General features: G+C 40.6%; 1 protein-coding gene across 3 annotated transcripts in view; it reads right to left on the reverse strand.

The window, feature by feature from the left end:
• LOC130290337 (leucine-rich repeat and fibronectin type III domain-containing protein 1-like protein) overlaps positions 1-14,580 on the reverse strand; it is a 693,710-nt gene extending 679,130 nt beyond the window's left edge. For all 3 annotated transcript variants that reach the window (XM_056537836.1, XM_056537835.1, XM_056537838.1), the window contains exon 1: positions 14,113-14,580. The gene's annotated coding sequence lies outside the window, so the exon portion shown is untranslated. The remainder of the gene's footprint in view (positions 1-14,112) is intronic.
• Positions 14,581-19,804: the final 5,224 nt, after the last annotated feature.

Below are 19,804 nucleotides of genomic sequence, written 5' to 3' on the forward strand. Positions count from 1 at the left end.
CGACTTTGTAAAGAAGTAGAGGTGTTATCCTCAGCACCCTCAGAGACCAGCAGTAATATTTTTGTAATTTTTATTACCGGGCTCTCATTTCTTTTTTTTAGTATTTTCTCTTCTAGTCAAATTGTATTGGATATCTAAATTCCCATTATAAAGTCCCATCACTGCTTTAAGCCATTGGACAATCCCTTGGTGTTAGTAGAAGCCCCAGAAATAAGTTGATCACAGGTTCTCCTGCTTTTAGGATCCCTGGTGCTGAGCTGTCATCTATGGGGAAACCTGTAAGCAAAATGCTCAATTTCCCTACAGCAACCCCACAGGGGAAATCAGGTATTACATAGTGGGGGAAATTTATCAAAGTCAGTGTAAGTGCACGGATTTTAAACACAGTTTTTGATGCTGAGTGTACATGCACCAAATACACTGCTCAAAAAAATAAAGGGAACACTAAGATAACACATCCTAGATCTGAATGAATGAACTAATCGTATAAAATACTTTCATCTTTACATAGCTGAATGTGCTGACAACAAAATCACACAAAAATTATCAATGGAAATCAAATGTATGAACCCTTGGAGGTCTGGATATGGAGTCACACTCAAAATCACAGTGGAAAACCACAATACAGGCTGATCCAACATTATGTAATGTCCTTAATACAAGTCACAATGAGGCTCAGTAGTGTGTGTGGCCTCCACGTGCCCGTATGACCTCCCTACAGAAAAATCTATGGTGGGAATTCCACCGTGTGCACAGTGCAGCAGAATCCCATTTAAAATCAATGGGGCTCGGCTGCAGCAGAAAGTCCACATGGAATATTCCTGCGGAATTCCGCACGGACATTTCGCTGTGTGAACATAGCCTTGCTGCGAAAAAATCCTGAGAATTACTTGTGAATGTAAACACAGAGCGATTGTAAAACACATCCAAAAAAGAACTAAAATAAAAAAGAAATAACAAATACAATAAATAAATAAAACAAAGAATGCATTAAATAATAAACATATTTGTCTGTAAGGTTTGTCTGTGTAAAAAGTGATGCTGAATGTAAACATCAACCTGACGGTAAAGCTTTCCTCCACAATAGTGCTCCATTAACAAACAGACACCATACAGTCCACACACTGGCGGAATATAAAATATACATTAACGCTAAAAGGATACACAAACCAACCGGAAAGTGCACATGCACTGCAAAAAATAGGTGTCAGCATCTACAAGTTTTCTCCTCCCACCACCGAGAATAATCATAGAGTTCTATAAAGGCAATGCTTTCCAATCAGGAGCCTTTCAGCGGTTGCAAAACTAGAGCTCCCAGCTGGAGGCACCCTGGTTGGGAATCACTAAACCAAGGTCTAATGCTCACAGTCTTATTACGTCCCCATGCAGAGCTATAAGGCTAGGTTCACACTATGGAATTTCCACCTGCAATTCCTCTTTGAAAATTGCAGGCAGAAATTCCGCTTGCTTAAATGTATAGTACAGTAGTCCATCAACATACGATGGTAATCCGTTCCAAACGGACCATTGTTTATTGAAACCATCGTATGTTGAGGGATCCGTGCAATGTAAAGTATAGGACAGTGGTCTACAACCTGCGGACCTCCAGATGTTGCAAAACTACAACACCCAGCATGCCGCTGTCCGGGCATGCTGGGTGTTGTAGTTTTGCAACATCTGGAGGTCCGCAGGTTGTAGACCACTGTTAGAGGAAGTTGTACTCACCTGTCCCTGCCGCTCCGGACCATCACCGCTCGTCACCGCTGCCCTGGATGTCGCCGTCCATCGCTGTCGCCGCGTCCCCGGGGTGTCCCCGACGCTCCGGTAGGGCCTCTGCTTCCCTGGCATCCGCGCTCTCCATCGCCGCCATCCCGTCTCTACTCACGCCGCTCCTATTGGATGACGGGACGGCGTGCGCAGCGACGTGATGACAACGATGGAGAGCGCCGACGATGCAGAGGATCCCGAAGAGGACGCGCCGGAGCCCCGAGGACAGGTAAGTGATCGTCACCGGAGCCCACGGGGCACCGTAAACGGCTATCCGGTGGAAGCTGAAGCAGTCTGCTCTGCCGGATAGCCGTTTATGCGATGGCCCCGACATACAAAAGCATTGTATGTTGATGCTGCCTTCAACATGCGATGGCCTCTGAGAGTGATCGTATGCTGAAATGATCGTATGTCGGCGCCATCGTAGGTCGAGGGGTCACTGTATAGTGAATGGGTTTCCGTTCCCAAATTCACACTTCGGAATTTGTGAAGCGGAATTTGTGAACGGAAAATCCGCTTGAAAATTTCCGCCTGAAGAATGGCGTTGCTCATTCTTCAGGCAGAAATACTCGCGGGACACATTGCAGTCTATTGGAGACTGCAGTCTCTGCGCAGTCCTAGTGCCAACTGATTCACTTGGCGCCGGCCGCACATGGAATCTCCGGGCGGAAATTTTCATCCAGGAGATTCTGCAGTGTGAACTTAGCTTAATACGTCACTCCTCCCAGTCTATTCCGAAGCTGAATTTTCCTTGGAAAATAAGTAGTGTGAATACGCCCATAACAGCAACCAGGATTATGGAAACAGAGTACCACCCCTGTCCTGTGTGTGGTATTGCATCCCAAACCCATTTAAAGTGTACCAGTCATTAACAAAAACTTTTGATACAATATAGATAATACTATTATAAGTATATTTGTAATATACATTGGTTAAACATTTGTATATTTTGGGGTGAAAAAAATGCTGCCCCTGCAGCTATTGCCTGTGTGACTCTATGAGGAGTCCAAATACAGGAAGTGGGGGCGGGACAAGTGGGGCTCTGTGCTGTCTCCTGGCTTGTGCATCATCCTGCTGTGTGAGCCTGGAGCATGTCACAGAGCCTTACTGCCCAGAGCTATGCTTGTCCTCAGTGTACAGAGCCCTGCTTGTCATGAGTGTACAGAGCCCTGCTTGTCCTGAGTGAACAGAGCCCTGCTTGTCCTCAGTGTACAGAGCCCTGCTTGTCCTCAGTGTACAGAGCCCTGCTTGTCGTCAGTGCACAGAGCCCTGCCTGTCCTCAGTGTACAGAGCCCTGCTTGTCCTCAGTGCACAGATCTCTGCTTGTCCTCAGTGTACAGAGCCCTGCTTGTCCTCAGTGTACAGAGCTCTGCTTGTCCTCAGTGTACAGAGCCCTGCTTATCCTCAGTGTACAGAGCCCTGCTTATCCTCAGTGTACAGAGCCCTGCTTGTCCTCAGCGTACAGAGCCTTGCTTGTCCTCAGTGTACAGAGTCCTGCTTGACCTCAGTGTACAGAGCCCTGCTTGTCCTCAGTGTACAGAGCCCTGCTTGTCCTGAGTGTACAGAGCCCTGCTTGTCCTCAGTGTACAGAGCCCTGCTTGTTCTCAGTGCACAGAGCCCCGCTTGTTCTCAGTGTACATAGCCCTGCTTGTCCTCAGTGTACAGAGCCCTGCTTGTCCTCAGTGTACAGAGCCCTGCTTGTCCTCAGTGTACAGAGCCCTGCTTGTCCTCAGTGTACAGAGCCTTGCTTGTCCTCAGTGTACAGAGCCCTGCTTTTCCTCAGTGTACAGAGCCCTGCTTGTCCTCAGTGTACAGTGCCCTGCTTGTCCTCAGTGTACAGATCCCTGCTTGTCCTCAGTGTACAAAGCCCTGCTTGTCCTCAGTGTACAGAGCCCTGCTTGTCCTCAGTGTACAGAGCCCTGCTTGTCCTCAGTGTACAGAGCCCAGCTTGTCCACCCACACTTCCTGTATTTGGACTCCTCACTGAGACACATAGGCCGTAGCTTTAGGGACAAAAATATACATATTTTATTTTACCAATGTATGTTACAAATATACATATAATGGTATTATCTACATTATATAAAAGTTTTTCTTAACAACAGGTACACTCTATATGATTGGAGCCAAGTTTTAACACCACACACAACCTGAGGACAGGAATGGTGCTCCTTTTAGAAGAAATTAGCTCTGTCTTTAAATTTCGGAATAACCTCTTTAAGTCACTTCCTACTTATTATTGGAGGCTTACTCAGATTGGCTGCTGCATATAAGTGCTAACCCAGCATGAAGTACATGTAAATAAAGTTTTTATTTTCACAACAGCAAAACAAATAAAAAAAAATAGTCCTGTTAAAACAATTAGGTCCTGTTCACATTGGAAAGCAGAAGCCATGGTGCTCTGCTATATTTGATGGAATCAAAAATCCATTGACTCATGGCAGGTTTTGTTGGGGCCTATTTGTGACACCACACCCCCTCCTATAGATATGCACTGAGGGAACGTGGGGTACCATCACAAGTGGCGTTGTAGTGACGTCACGACCCCCGATGCCCGCACTCAGCGTTCTAAATGAACGCTGAATGCTGCACAGAGATCGCAGGGGTCACAGCAGCGGGACCCCCGCAATCAGACATCCTTTCCCTTATCCTTTGGAAAGAGGATAAAATGTCTTGGGGTGGAGAACCCCTTTAACAACAGGATTATCATAGCAAGCTGTGCTTGTCTTACGGTTATAAGTAAAGAAACTTTATAGAGCCACAGAGCAAATGTGAACAAAGCCTTATAAACCCCAATCGACCAAACCACCAGTAAGAAAAACATGACTTAAGAGTGTATTCCCATCACGGAATCTCTGCATGATATCCTGAAATAATCTAGCATTGAAGTATATAGGTCTTCTGTTGACCCATTCACACTGTGGAATTTCAGCAGCGGCAAATAACCTGTAGAAAGAATGAACATGTTAAAGGGGCATTCCGGGCAAAAACATCTTATCCCCATCTTAGCCAACGGCTGTCCGGCATGCTGGAAGTTGTAGTTTTGCAACATCTGGAGGTCCGCAGGTTGAAGACCACTGGTATAGAGGATAACTAGAAGACCGGTTAGGGTCTGACCACTTGGTTCCCTACTGATCCAGAGAAGGCAGGAAAATTGTGCCCCCAAATGAACTCAGCCAATCCATGCGCTTGGCCAGTGCTCCATTCAATCACTATAGGGCTTCCATACAGTGCCCAGTGCTGAGCTAAGCAATGTTTGGAAGCTCCATAGAGAATGAATTGCATACTGGTCTAGCGCGTGTTCTGTTGAATTCCTTTGGAGGATGTTCGTCTTCTGTTATTGAGATCGGTGGGGGTACCAGAGGTCATATACCCACTGATCCACTAGCTATGTCCTTTCTGTGGATAGATGAAAACTAAAAATACCCCTTTTTAAAACTTATGATGCAAGTCATTAATATGGTCCCATTTCTGACTATAATGTAAATGCTAGAATCTCACCAATACTTTATTAGATTATGCAACGTTCTCCATTAGAGAGTTTTCTGTTTTGGACAATCTCCTTTTGATAGATCCCTTAAAGATAAAAGGATCACAGGACGTCTCACTGCTGGGACCACCTCTCCCCCTTCCCCCAATGATCAGCTGTAATATGTGGTAGAACACAGCCATAAGTATTGAAATTCCCTACAGTGCCTCCACAGGAGAAATTAAGCATTACACAGTTATAACTAATATGAAAAGGCTGTCCATTACATACACAGACATGCTAGGTCTTCTACTTCCATTCAGATTCCCCCATTAGGGTAGGTAAAAATGGGTTTCCTAAACTAGACAACCTCCTTACTGATAATTTTATGTAATTATAACTGATCGCTCTAACATACAACTATATCTGACTCCATAAACTTTGAGTCTTTTAATGACATATCATTAACACAATATTAGGAGAATATTGTGATCCCTGCACTGGGTATGGCCTGCTACCCAGCTTTCCCAGTCTCCTGAAGAGAATATCTGTTTAGTAAAGCAGCCATATAGGAGCTCTTTGTGAAAGCTGGGTGGCACCCATACCAGAAATGGGAGGGGTCAAATGTTAATCATATCTGGGTACGTAACATAAAATGTATACTATATAAACATTAGGCTAGAGTAAAATAGTGTATTTTAGGCATATTTCATTGTGAATAATTCATTTGCAAAACTGCACAAAGACTGTGGGGGACATTTATCATTAAAAGTGTACGCTACTCTTTTTTTTAACAATCTTTTTCCTTCTAACTTTTTGCTTAGCAGCGTGTCATTTATCATCTGTGTCTACCTTAGATAATGAATTCACCACGGCTGTGCACGTTCGTTTGCTTTGCACAGGGTAGAGAGGTTTTGTACGCGTGCTTTTGGTATGCGTACTTTTGCGCCTAGAAATCGGGGTTAGCGCACTATTTTGCGACTTATTACAAATGTCGCATATGATAAATGAGGGTGCAGTGCATGTCTAAATCAGAAAACAGTGTACTGCTAGACAAAATGCTAGGAAAGTTCTATTCAAAAAGTCGTATATAAGTCGCTAAATGTACATAACTGCGACATACAAGCGCCAAGGATAGACGGTAAAAAACGTCTATATTGAATGATAAATGTCCCCTTGTGTCTGTATTTTTAACACTAATGTGCTTTATGTCTATGGGAAAGTAGTCTCTGTGCACATAGTATGTAAAAATAAAGGGCATATTTTCTGTAACTGTGTAAAAAAAGTGACATGTCACAGGTGTAAAAAATACATTCTTTTTTCCCATAAACTTACATAGAGCACATTAATGTTAAAAATGCGGACAAAATCCTGTATACTGAGACCAATATTACCAATAATACCAGTATACAAGGAGGAATGTTATTATCATACATATTACCATCATGCTGTTACTGACCAAATCCTGTATACTGAGACCAATATTATCAATAATACCAGTATACAAGGAGGAATATTATCACCATGCATATTATCATCATACTGTTACTGACCAAATCCTGTATACTGAGAACAATATTAGCAATAATACCAGTATACAAGGAGGATTATGACCATACATATTACCATCGTACTGTTACTGACCAAATTGTGTATACTGAGACCAATATTAGCAATACTAGCAGTATACAAGGAGGAATATGCTTCTATCTAATAGTGGTACCTCCAAATCTGTGCTCGCTGCAGGCTCTCACCTACCTTGTTGCGTCAGTGGCAGTTCTGGCAGGCAGTGGTTAGCAGGCACATTGTAACAGCACAGCGGACCACAGTGTAGCATATGCACACAGTGATCTCACCAGCAGAATAGTGAGTATAACTCTAGAGTATAACACATAATATAATTCAGGATCAGTACAAGATAAGTAATGTAATGTATGTACACAGTGACCTCACCAGCAGAATAGTGAGTACAGCTCTGTAGTATAACACATAATATAATTCAGGATCAGTACAGGATAAGTAATGTAATGTTTGTACACAGTGACCTCACCAGCAGAATAGTGAGTACAGCTCTGGAGTATAATACAGAATATAACTCAGGATCAGTGCAGAATAAGTAATGTAATGTATGTACACAGTGACCTCACCAGCAGAATAATGAGTACAGCTCATGAGGATAATACAGGATATAACGCAGGATCAGTACAGGATAAGTAATGTAATGTATGTACACAGTGACCTCACCAGCAGAAGAGTGAGTACAGCTCTGGAGTATAATACAGGATATAACTCAGGATCAGTACAGGATAAGTAATGTAATGTATGTACACAGTGACCTCACCAGCAGAATAATGAGTACAGCTCATGAGGATAATACAGGATATAACTCAGGATCTGTACAGGATGAGTAGTGTAATGTATGTACACAGTGACCTCACCAGCAGAATAGTGAGTACAGCTCTTGAGTATGATACAGGATATAACTCAGGACCAGTACAGCATAAGTAATGAAAAATATGTACACACTGGGGGAAATCTGTGAATATTTTAACCACTTTTTTTGCTGTTCCTTGGTGCTTTTCTGTGGCGCAGTAATTTTTTGTGCCAAAGTTTAGTGACTTTTAATTTAGAATGTTTTTTTTTTTTTTTTTTTAAAGAACATACCACGTCATGATTTCAGTTCATATCATATAGTGGTCAGAAAGTATGATGTGCGCCTTTTCAGTTTGTTGCATCTTTTGGCACAAATGCAAATCTACACCAGCCCTGACTTAGCTTACAAAACGTAGAGGAATCACAGAGTGGAGTACTGATGTAAGAAATGTGATCAGCACCGGATTTATACATGTCCTGCGCCATTTGATAAATTGGTTGATAAATTTGGTGCAGGTACAGAGTTCCCACCAAACAAATTAATGGGGTAAAAAGACGTTCAACTGATCACATCTTTGACTTCAGTACGCCACTCTATATGGTCCCCCTCTGCAACTTTTTTGCCCGTGCAACCAAATGTGCGACTTTTTAATAATGCTGTTTGCAGTTAGTTTTATAAGCCAAGTCAGGGCTGGCACAGATTTGCGCCTCAGCGCAGTTACAACAAAAGATGTGACAAACTAAAAAGTCGCACATGATAAATTCCTAATCACTGAATGATATCAACTGAAATCACCACTTGGTATATTCTTTGTGAAAAACCTTAAGCAAAAGTCGCAATGAAATGTTTCTGACCAGCATCTGAGACAAACTGTGTGACAAATGTACACCACAAAACCAGGGTAAAACCAATGATAACTCCCCCCAGTGACTTCACCAGCAGAATAGGGGATCAAGGATGGACGGAGGGATCAGGGATGGACAGAGGGATCAGGGATGGACAGAGGGATCAGGGATGGACAGAGGGATCAGGGATGGATGGAGGGATCAGGGATGGACGGAGGGATCAGGGATGGACAGAGGGATCAGGGATGGACAGAGGGATCAGGGATGGACAGAGGGATCAGGGATGAATGGAGAGATCAGGGATGGACATAGGGATCAGGGATGGATGGAGGGATCAGGGATGGACGGAGGGATCAGGGATGGACAGAGGGATCAGGGATGGACAGAGGGATCAGGGATGGATGGAGGGACCAGGGATGGATGGGGGATCAGGGATGGACAGAGGGATCAGGGATGGATGGGGATCAGGGATGGATGGGCGGAGGGACCAGGGGTGGACGGATGGACCAGGGATGGACAGAAAGATCAAGGATGGATGGATGGAGGGATCAGGGATGGACAGAGGGATAAGGGATGGACAGAGAGATCAGGGATGGATGGATGAAGGGATCAGGGATGGACAGTGTGGACTAAAGAGGAAGGGGGGCTTGGGGAGGTGAACAAAAGGCTTACAGAAGGGATATACAGTGTGTAATTGATGGTACTATAAGTTTCCCTTCCCCCCTCACTGGCTGCTCTGCCAGGCACTGTAAGTGTTAAACTTGCTGGTATAAACAAATCTTCCAGATAAGCAGCCAGAGAAGAGATACCACCTGGGTCCTGATGATAATGATCAAGGCCAGGATCAAAAGAGACTCTATCCAAGTGGAAGATAAGTTAAGTGACTGACATAACTCACGGCCTTGCTTCCTCAGTGGTGGGCTGTCTGTCTGTCTCTCCTCTCTGTCAGCTCCATGATCACTGAGGAGGGAGGACATTAAGCCTCTCTCCCTCTCTCTTTGTGCGGAGCTCTTAAAGCAGCAGTCCAGCACTTAAGACGGCAGCCTTGGGCTGCAGCTCCACAGTATTTAATATAGGCAGGGGGACAGCCTGGCCCACGGAAGGCCTGGCCCAGTATACCCGATGGCCAGTCCGGCCCTGGCCTGCCGGACAGTTAAATCATACTTTACCATATCATTGGTCTGGCAGAAGTATGTTTAAAACTTCGGGGCAATCTCTGCAGAGAACAAGTGTAACGTAATCAGTAAATGCACCAGACGTCCCGTAGACTTGCATAGGACTTTTGTTGTACTCTGAGGCTGCAGAGATTGTCAGTAGCGGGACACCTCTAAACTCTACTATATTTTTATTTGAAACATGAGTAAGATGGTTTATTTGAAATATCTATTTGAAAGTTATACTTGGACATGCCTATGCGCATACAAACACAAATCTGTTGAGTTTTATGTAAATTATAGATTGGGTGGTTAATGCAATGTTTGACACTAGGTGAATGTAGCAAACGCTATAGATCCCAGGTTGCACTAAGAATGGCAAACAATAGGGCCTGGTCCTTGCATAGATATTGTAATGATGATCCTGTCCAATACAGTTAATCCTGCATAGAGAATGATCTACCCTGTCCTGCCTATTGAATCTTCAATAATAACAACACTTTAAAGTGACCTGTTTCCGATTATCATGTGTTTACTCATTGTTTACGCAACAAAGATTTCTAATAGACAATAAAGTATTGTCCCAATAAAGAGACTGCAGATATATATATACAGGAGGTGGTTTGGATCGTTAGTGGATCCAACATGTCACCCAGCCTGAGGTAGGTGAGTGTTTAGGGACCCATCCGATAAGAGGCCACCTCCGCGTGGTGGATGGGGGACACGTTTTGATCAAAAAGTGCGCTAAGAGCCTCCATTTTGTTGACCAAGTGTGCTGCTGCCATTTTCTTTTTTTTACATATATATATATATATATATATATATATATATATATATGGGAATCCTGCTGAAACGTCACCTGTCCAATGTGATCATATGTAAAAATACAACTCCATTCATCAACATGGTAGTAAAACGTGATCCTTAATATATATATATTCTGTATAAATGTATTATTATTAATAAGATATTATCATTTATTAGTATATATATATATATTTATATGTAAATATATATATGCTGTTATACTGTTATATTAGTTCATCTTTTTTATATTCGTTTATATTTATGTATATATATTCTGTATACATTTATTATTAACAATATATTAAGCTGATATATATCCTCTTGTAAACCAGTGTTTCCCAACCAGTGTGCATACAGCTGTTGCAAAACTACAACTCCAAGCATGGCGGGGCATGCTGGGAGTTGCCATTTTGCAACAGCTGGAGCCACACTGCTTGGATAACACTGCCTGAATTGCCTGAATGTCAACTGGTGACACCCCAGAATAAAAAAAAATAAATAAATAAAAATAAATATATATATATATATATATATATATATATATATATATATATATATATAAAAGACACATATCTATAAATCTATATAAATAAATCAAAACGATAATGCCGAAATGTCACTGAAATTCTATCTACCTCATATAATCTTGTGACCCCCCCCATCCAACCTCACTGCCACATGCAATTCCATGTGATCTCTTAATTTCATCCATCCCACACATTAACATGATACCAGTTTAAGGCTAGCTGGTACTATACAATTAAACATCATCCCCCTACCCCCCCCTCTCCCCTCAAAAAAAATAAAGAGTTACAGTATATAAGGTTTCCATATGCTATACCCCTACAATGTCCACAGCCAAATCTATATTACCCTCCTTTACGTCACCTGCCCTGAGAGACTGCTATGTGATCGCATAACCTGAACCAGACGCTATCTAATCAATAGATGGAGATGTAATAGGACCCAATCACCGTCATGTCCCAGTCTGTAGGGTGCTAAGCTATAAACGACACCTCCTACTAACATGATATACTCATAGACGTACATACTGGATACTATATACATACTGGATACTATACACATACTGGATACTATATACATACTGGATACTATAAACATACTGGATACTATACACATACTGGATACTATATACATACATACTGGATACTATACACATACTGGATACTATATACATACATACTGGATACTATATACATACTGGATACTATACACATACTGGATACTATATACATACATACTGGATACTATATACATACTGGATACTATATACATACATACTGGATACTATATACATACTGGATACTATACACATACTGGATACTATATACATACTGGATACTATACACATACTGGATACTATATACATACATACTGGATACTATATACATACTGGATACTATACACATACTGGATACTATATACATACATACTGGATACTATATACATACTGGATACTATATACATACATACTGGATACTATATACATACTGGATACTATACACATACTGGATACTATATACATACATACTGGATACTATATACATACTGGATACTATATACATACATACTGGATACTATATACATACTGGATACTATACACATACTGGATACTATATACATACATACTGGATACTATATACATACTGGATACTATATACATACTGGATACTATATACATATATATTGGATACTATACACATACTGGATACTATATACATACATACTGGATACTATATACATACTGGATACTATATACATACATACTGGATACTATATACATACATACTGGATACTATATACATACTGGATACTATATACATACATACTGGATACTATATACATACTGGATACTATATACATACATACTGGATACTATATACATACTGGATACTATATACATACATACTGGATACTATATACATACATACTGGATACTATATACATACTGGATACTATATACATACATACTGGATACTATATACATATTGGATACTAAATACATACATACTGGATACTATATACATATTGGATACTATATACATACATACTGGATACTATATACATACATACTGGATACTATATACATACTGGATACTATATACATACATACTGGATACTATATACATACTGGATACTATATACATACATACTGGATACTATATACATACATACTGGATACTATATACATACATACTGGATACTATACACATACATACTGAATACTATATACATACTGGATACTATATACATACATACTGGATAATATATACATACATACTGGATACTATATACATATATACTGGTTACCATATACATACATACTGGATACTATATAAATATATAGTGGATACTATATACATACATACTGGATACTATACACATACATACTGGGTACTATATACATACATACTGGATACTATATATATATATATATATATATATATATATATATATATATATATATATACTGGATACTATATACATACATACTGGATACTATACACATACATACTGGATACTATACACATACATACTGGGTACTATAAACATACATATTGGATACTATATACATACATACTGGGTACTACATACATACATACTGGGTACTATATACATACATATTGGATACTATATACATATATACTGGATACTATATATATATATATATATATATATATATATATATATATATATATATACTGGATACTATATACATACATACTGGATACTATATATATATATATATATATATATATATATATATATACTGGATACTATATACATACATACTGGGTACTATGTACATACATATTGGATACTATATACATATTGGATACTATATATATACTGGATACTATATACATACATACTGGATACTATATACATACTGGATGCTATATACATTTATACTGGATCTATATCCTATATGTACATGCATTTTTTTTACGCCTATATAGCAATTGTATTTGCTAATTGCCCCCAATACTGTTTAGGGTAGACTCCATAATATCTCACTATCCAATAGTGCAAGATAAGACTCCGGAAAGTGCCTGGAATCAATGGCATCCATAGACCGTAGGTGATATGATATGAATTATTCGCCCATAAGAAGCGTCTTTTCCCAGACTGTCTCTTTGTAAAACATGTCTCTCATCCTTGTGCACTCTCTCCAGTCTCTTATTAACCAACCTTCTCTATGGCACAAGCTGGATTCCCCATAGAGTACAATGGGAATATTGGGAGATAAATGATATTTGGGAGTATTTGCTCTACATTATAGAGTTGGGGCATCTTAGTAATTGCAGTTTCCTGAGTCTTAAAGCTACGGTGGCTAGAAAGACGAGGTTGGAATAAAGTGGTTAATGGATCATGGAGAAATATATTGTGCGATATATATTGCCCCCCATTGGGCCTCTGAGGCTTCTGAGAATTCCCCAAAAAAGTAGGGTGCATTGCATTTATTTTTGGGGACACAATAGCGGACCGTACAGCTTGATCGTGTGCTATTCACTATCACACAACTTTAGACACGTCGTCGTACAAGGGTCTCATGTTGACCACCCCAAATGGGAGGCTGCTCCCTGTACCCACCACCCTCAGCTTTGTCATTCAGGATGCAGTGCATGACCTCTGCCTCCCAAAATATGGCTATAGATCACAAGAAGTATTTACCTGGATCCCTCAACTGGATCTAAAGCCTTTTTGTTTCCTTCCAAGGAGAGATCCTCAATAAATCCGGAGTTTGTTTAGCGGATTGGGCTCTCTCCCCAAGTGGTGTCCATTCCAGGGTCCTTCACACCTTTCTTGACCCCCCAAGACCCAAGTCGCCCAGTGCACAGCAGGATGGAGACCCCTGCAAAATCCAAGGGAAGAAGATAAAAGATCTCAGCCTCTTAAAATCCCACCTGGGAGAGGACATTCCAATGCTAAAGCCAATGTTGGGGGCTCTCCTGTGTCACCCCACCAGTGGTGCTTATAATCCAAGGAGAAGCTGGCACAGGGGGATGTGCCACAGTGTGCCAGCTTGTAGGCAGCCCTGTGCCTGGAGGATGGGTGTTATTATGGAGGATGATGAGTCTTCTCCTTCTCTCCCTACATACTGCAGCTCCCTCCCAGCTCTGTGCATCCAGCGATCCCTTCCCTGCTCAGCAACACACGGCCACGCCCCCTCCCTGTGACGTCAGCTGTCACTCAGGCAGCTGTCCATGGTGCTGATGCTGCCTGCCAGTGCACAGTATTATAATAACCTCCAGTGCTATAATAAGCCAGTGCATGTGGCATTACACTGCTAACCCTGCTGCTGCCATCTCAGAGCAGTGCACATGCTGCAGGATAAAGGATAACTCCATACAGATGGTAAGCTGCAACTCAGCAGTAAGAGAGCAGGGGAGGAAGGGGTTAAATGTGTGCTTTCCAGCCTCTTAAAGGGGACAGACTGTCATCAAGAAAGCATCTGGGTGCATGAGCAAGGAATATAGTCAGCTGCGTTGCTTGTCGGTGATCACCCAACTTTCCCACAGGCCTGAATGGCAAATCTAGGGTTTCTTAAAATAAATAAATAAAATAGGCAGATTTGATTTGCCATGGCAGGGTGTAGGAACTGTCATGGAGAATTTAATGTCTCCCAGGTTTCCCAGAAGGGCTTAGGATCGATGTTTTCCAACCAGTGTGCCTCCAGCTGTTGCAAGACTACAACTCCCAGCATGCCCGGAGCCGGGCATACTGGGAGTTGTAGTCTTGCCACAGCTGGAGGCACGCTGGTTGGAAAACACGGGTTTAGTTGAATTAGTATATTAGTTAAAAAATAATATATTATTATTAATAATAATAATAATTATTATTATTTTATTAACAATAATAATAATTATTGTTATAATTTATACAAATTATATATATATATATATATATATATATATATATATATATATAATATACAACAAAAAATGTATATATAAATATATGCACAAATATAGCCACAGTCGTTTTCTATTATATATATATATATATATCTATATATATATATATTTAGGAGGTGGAGCAGCACTCCATAGTTACATTTTTATTATTATTATTATTATTATTATTACTAATAATAATATATTATTTTTTTATTATTGTTAATGATAATATGAATTAATAATTATAATATGAATTAATAATTAATTATTATTGTTATAATTTATGCAGATTATATATATATATATATATATATATATATATATATATATATATATACACAACAAAAAAATTGTATATATATATATATATATATATATATATATATATATATATATCCCCTTCATGACCCAGCCCATTTTCACCTTCATGACCTGGGCATTTTTTGAAAATCTGACCACTGTCACTTTAAACATTAATAACTCTGGAATGCTTTTACTTATCATTCTGATTCCGAGATTGTTTTTTCGTGACATATTCTACTTTATGTTATCGGTAAAATTTCACTGATATTTGTATCCTTTCTTGGTAAAAAATCTAAAAATTTCATGAAAATTTAGAAAATTTAGCATTTTTCTAACTTTGAAAGTCTCTGCTTGAAAGGAAAATGGATATTCCAAATAAATTACATATTGATTCACATATACAATATGTCTACTTTGTGTTTGCATAAAAAAATGGACAAGTTTTTACTTTTGGAGGACACCAGAGGGCTTCAAAGTTCCGCAGCAATTTTCCAATTTTTCTCAAGATTTTCAAAATCGTAATTTTTCAGGGCCCAGTTCAGGTTGGAAGTGGATTTTAAGGATCTTCATATTAGAAATACCCCATAAATGACCCCATTATAAAAACTGCACCCCCCAAAGTATTCAAAATGACATTCAGTAAGTGTTTTAACCCTTTAGGTGTTTCACAGGAATAGCAGCAAAGTGAAGGAGAAAATTCTAAATCTTCATTTTTTACACTCGCATTTTCTTGTAGACCCAATTTTTGAATTTTTACAAGGGGTAAAAGGAGAGAAATCACCCTAAAATTGGTAACCCAATTTCTCTTGAGTAAGGAAATACCTCATATGCGTATGTCAAGTGTTCGGCGGGCGCAGTAGAGGGCTCAGAAGGGAAGGAGCGACAATGGGATTTTGGAGAGTGAGTTTTTCTGAAAGGGTTTTTGGGGGGCATGTCCCATTTAGGAATCCCCTATGGTGCCAGAACAGTGGACCCCCCCCCCCCACATGTGACCCCATTTTGGAAACTATACCCCTCATGGAATTTAATAAGGGGTGCAGTGAGCATTTACACCCCACTGGCGTTTGACAGATATTTGAAACAGTGGACTGTGCAAATCAAAAATTTTATTTTTCATTTTCACAGACCACTGTTCCAAAAATCTGTCATACACCAGTGGGGTGTAAATTCTCACTGCACCCCTTATTACATTCCGTGAGGGGTGTAGTTTCCAAAATGGGGTCACATGTGGATATTTATTGTTTTGCGTTTGTCAGAACTGCTGTAACAATCAGCCACCCCTGTGCAAATCGCCTCAAATGTACATGGTGCACTCTCCCTTCTGGGCCTTGTTGTGCGCCCCCAGAGCACTTTGCGCCCACATATGGGGTATCGCCGTACTCAGGAGAAATTGCGTTACAAATTTAGAGGGTCTTTTTTCCCTTTTACCTCTTGTGAAAATGAAAAGTATAGGGCAACACCAGCATGTCAGTGTAAAAAATTTATTTTTTTACACTAACATGCTGGTGTAGACCCCAACTTCACCTTTTCATAAGGGGTTAAAGAAGAAAAAGCCCCCCAAAATTTGTAAGGCAATTTCTCCCGAGTACGGCGATACCCCATATGTGTCCCAAAACTGTTGCCCTGAAATACGACAGGGCTCCAAAGTGAGAGAGCGCCATGCGCATTTGAGGCCTGAATTAGGGATTTGCATTGGGGTGGACATAGGGGTATTCTATGCCAATGATTCCCAAACAGGGTGCCTCCAGCTGTTGCAAAACTCCCAGCATGCCTGGACAGTCAATGGCTGTCCGGCAATACTGGGAGTTATTATTTTGCAACAGCTGGAGGCTCCGTTTTGGAAACAGTAGCGTACCAGACGTTTTTCATTTTTTGGGGGGAGGGGGGCTGTGTAGGGGTATGTGTATATGTAGTGTTTTTTACTTTTTATTTTAGGTTAGTGTCAGTGTAGTGTAGTGTTTTTAGGGTACAGTCACATGGGCAGAGGTTCACAGCAAGTTTGCCGCTGGAAGTTTGAGCTGCAGCGCAAAATTTGCGCCATCTCAAACTTGCAGCACTCACTGTAAACCTCCGCCCATGTGAGTGTACCCTGTACATTCACATTGGGGGGAGGGGGCAAACATCCAGCTGTTGCAAACTCCGAGCATGCCCTTTGGCTGTCCGTGCATGCTGGGAGTTGTAGTTTTGCAACAGCTGGAGGAACACTGGTTTGGAAACACTAAGTTAAGTAATAAACTTTCAAGTGTTTTGCAACCAAACTTAGTGTTTCCAAACCAGTGTGCCTCCAGCTGTTGCAAAACTACAACTCCCAGCATGCATGGTCTGTCAGTGCATGCTGGGAGTTATAGTTTTGCAACAATTGCAACAGCTGGAGGCACTGAGGTAGGAAACGGACAATGTTTCCCAACTAGTGTGCCTCCAGTTGTTGCAAAACTACAACTCCCAGCATGCCCAGACTGCCAAGGCATGCTGGAAGTTGTAGTTCGGCAATATCTGAAGGATCAGATGTTGCCGAACTACAACTTCCAGCATGCTTGGGCAGTCTGGGCATGCTGGGAGTTGTAGTTTTGCAACATCTGGAGGTCCACAGTTTGGAGACCACTGTATAATGGTCTCCAATCTGTGCTCTTCCAGATGTTAGAGAACTACAACTCCCAGCATGCCTGGACAGATGGAACATGCTGAGCTTTGTAGTTTTGCAACATCTGGAAGAGCACAGATTGGAGACCATTATACAGTGGTCTCCAAACTGTGGACCTCCAGATGTTGCAAAACTACAACTCCCAGCATGCCCAGAAAGCCAAAGGCTTTCTGGGCATGCTGGGAGTTGCAGTTTTGAAACTCTCAGAGGCAGCAGTGAGATCGCTTTACGGCGATCTCACTGCTGCCAATGAAGATGCCGCACTGCTGCCGGAAACTCACCTCCGGGACGCAGCGCAGCCGGGACTGCATGGAGGACGCCGGGACCGCACGGAGGACGCCGGGACCGCTCGGGACACCGCTCCGACGGGTAAGTGACGCCGGGGGACGGGTCAGGGACACTTAGCAGAGCGGTGCTAAGTATTCTGATAGCGAAACGCTGCTATCAGCTAGTCAGATTTGACCAGCTGATAGCAGCGATCGCTGGGGGGGGGGGGGGGATGAAACCCCCCGTGGTCGCATGGTAAGATGGCTGGCTATCAGTGATAGCCACCATCTTTCCGGGCGCTGCGGGATGCCGCGAGTAGCGGCAGTAATGTCCATGACGTACCTGTATGTCATGGGTCGGGAACACCTTGCCACCCATGACGTACAGGTATGTCATAGGTCGGGAAGGGGATATATATATATATATATATATATATATATTCACAAATATAGCCACAGTCATTTGCTAATATATATATATATATATATATATATATATATATATACCGGTATATATATATATATATATATATATATATATATATATATATACATATATATATATATATATATATATATATATATATATATATATATATATATTTAGGAGGTGAAGCCGGAACTCCATAGTTAAAAAATTATAAATTATTATTATTAATAATAATAATAATAATAAAATTTTTATTATTATTGATAATTATTATTATTTATAATTTATACAGATATATTTATAATTTATACAGATATATATATATATATATATATATATATATACACAGCAAAAAATATATATACAAATATAGCCACAGTCGTTTGCTATAATATATATATATATATATATATATATATATATATATATATTTAGCAGGTGGAGCAGCACTCAAGCATTGGATAGGTGGGTGCAGGCTGTTGTTAGGCTCTGGTCACAAGCCCCTCTGGATACAGCAAACGGAAATGCAGCAGCACTCCGGAGTAGTGATAAATAGTGGCTTTATTATTACCAAAAATGTAACAGCGGCGTTTCAGCCACCTCCCGTGGCCATCATCAAGCAATGCAGTTTACAAAGTGAGCAGATTAAATAGGGTGAAACTGGTGACATCACATCCTGTGGGCGTGAACTTCATTATCATATGTACACAAATAAATATAAGATTACAGCAGTGGTAATCTATACAGCATACATTTTAGGAGACCTACATAGCTGTAAATGTAAAACATGTGCAAAACCAAATAATATTACACACAGTGCATATCA

The sequence above is a fragment of the Hyla sarda genome, chromosome 9, assembly GCF_029499605.1.
Source record: "Hyla sarda isolate aHylSar1 chromosome 9, aHylSar1.hap1, whole genome shotgun sequence".
Classification (NCBI taxonomy): Eukaryota; Metazoa; Chordata; class Amphibia; order Anura; family Hylidae; genus Hyla; species Hyla sarda.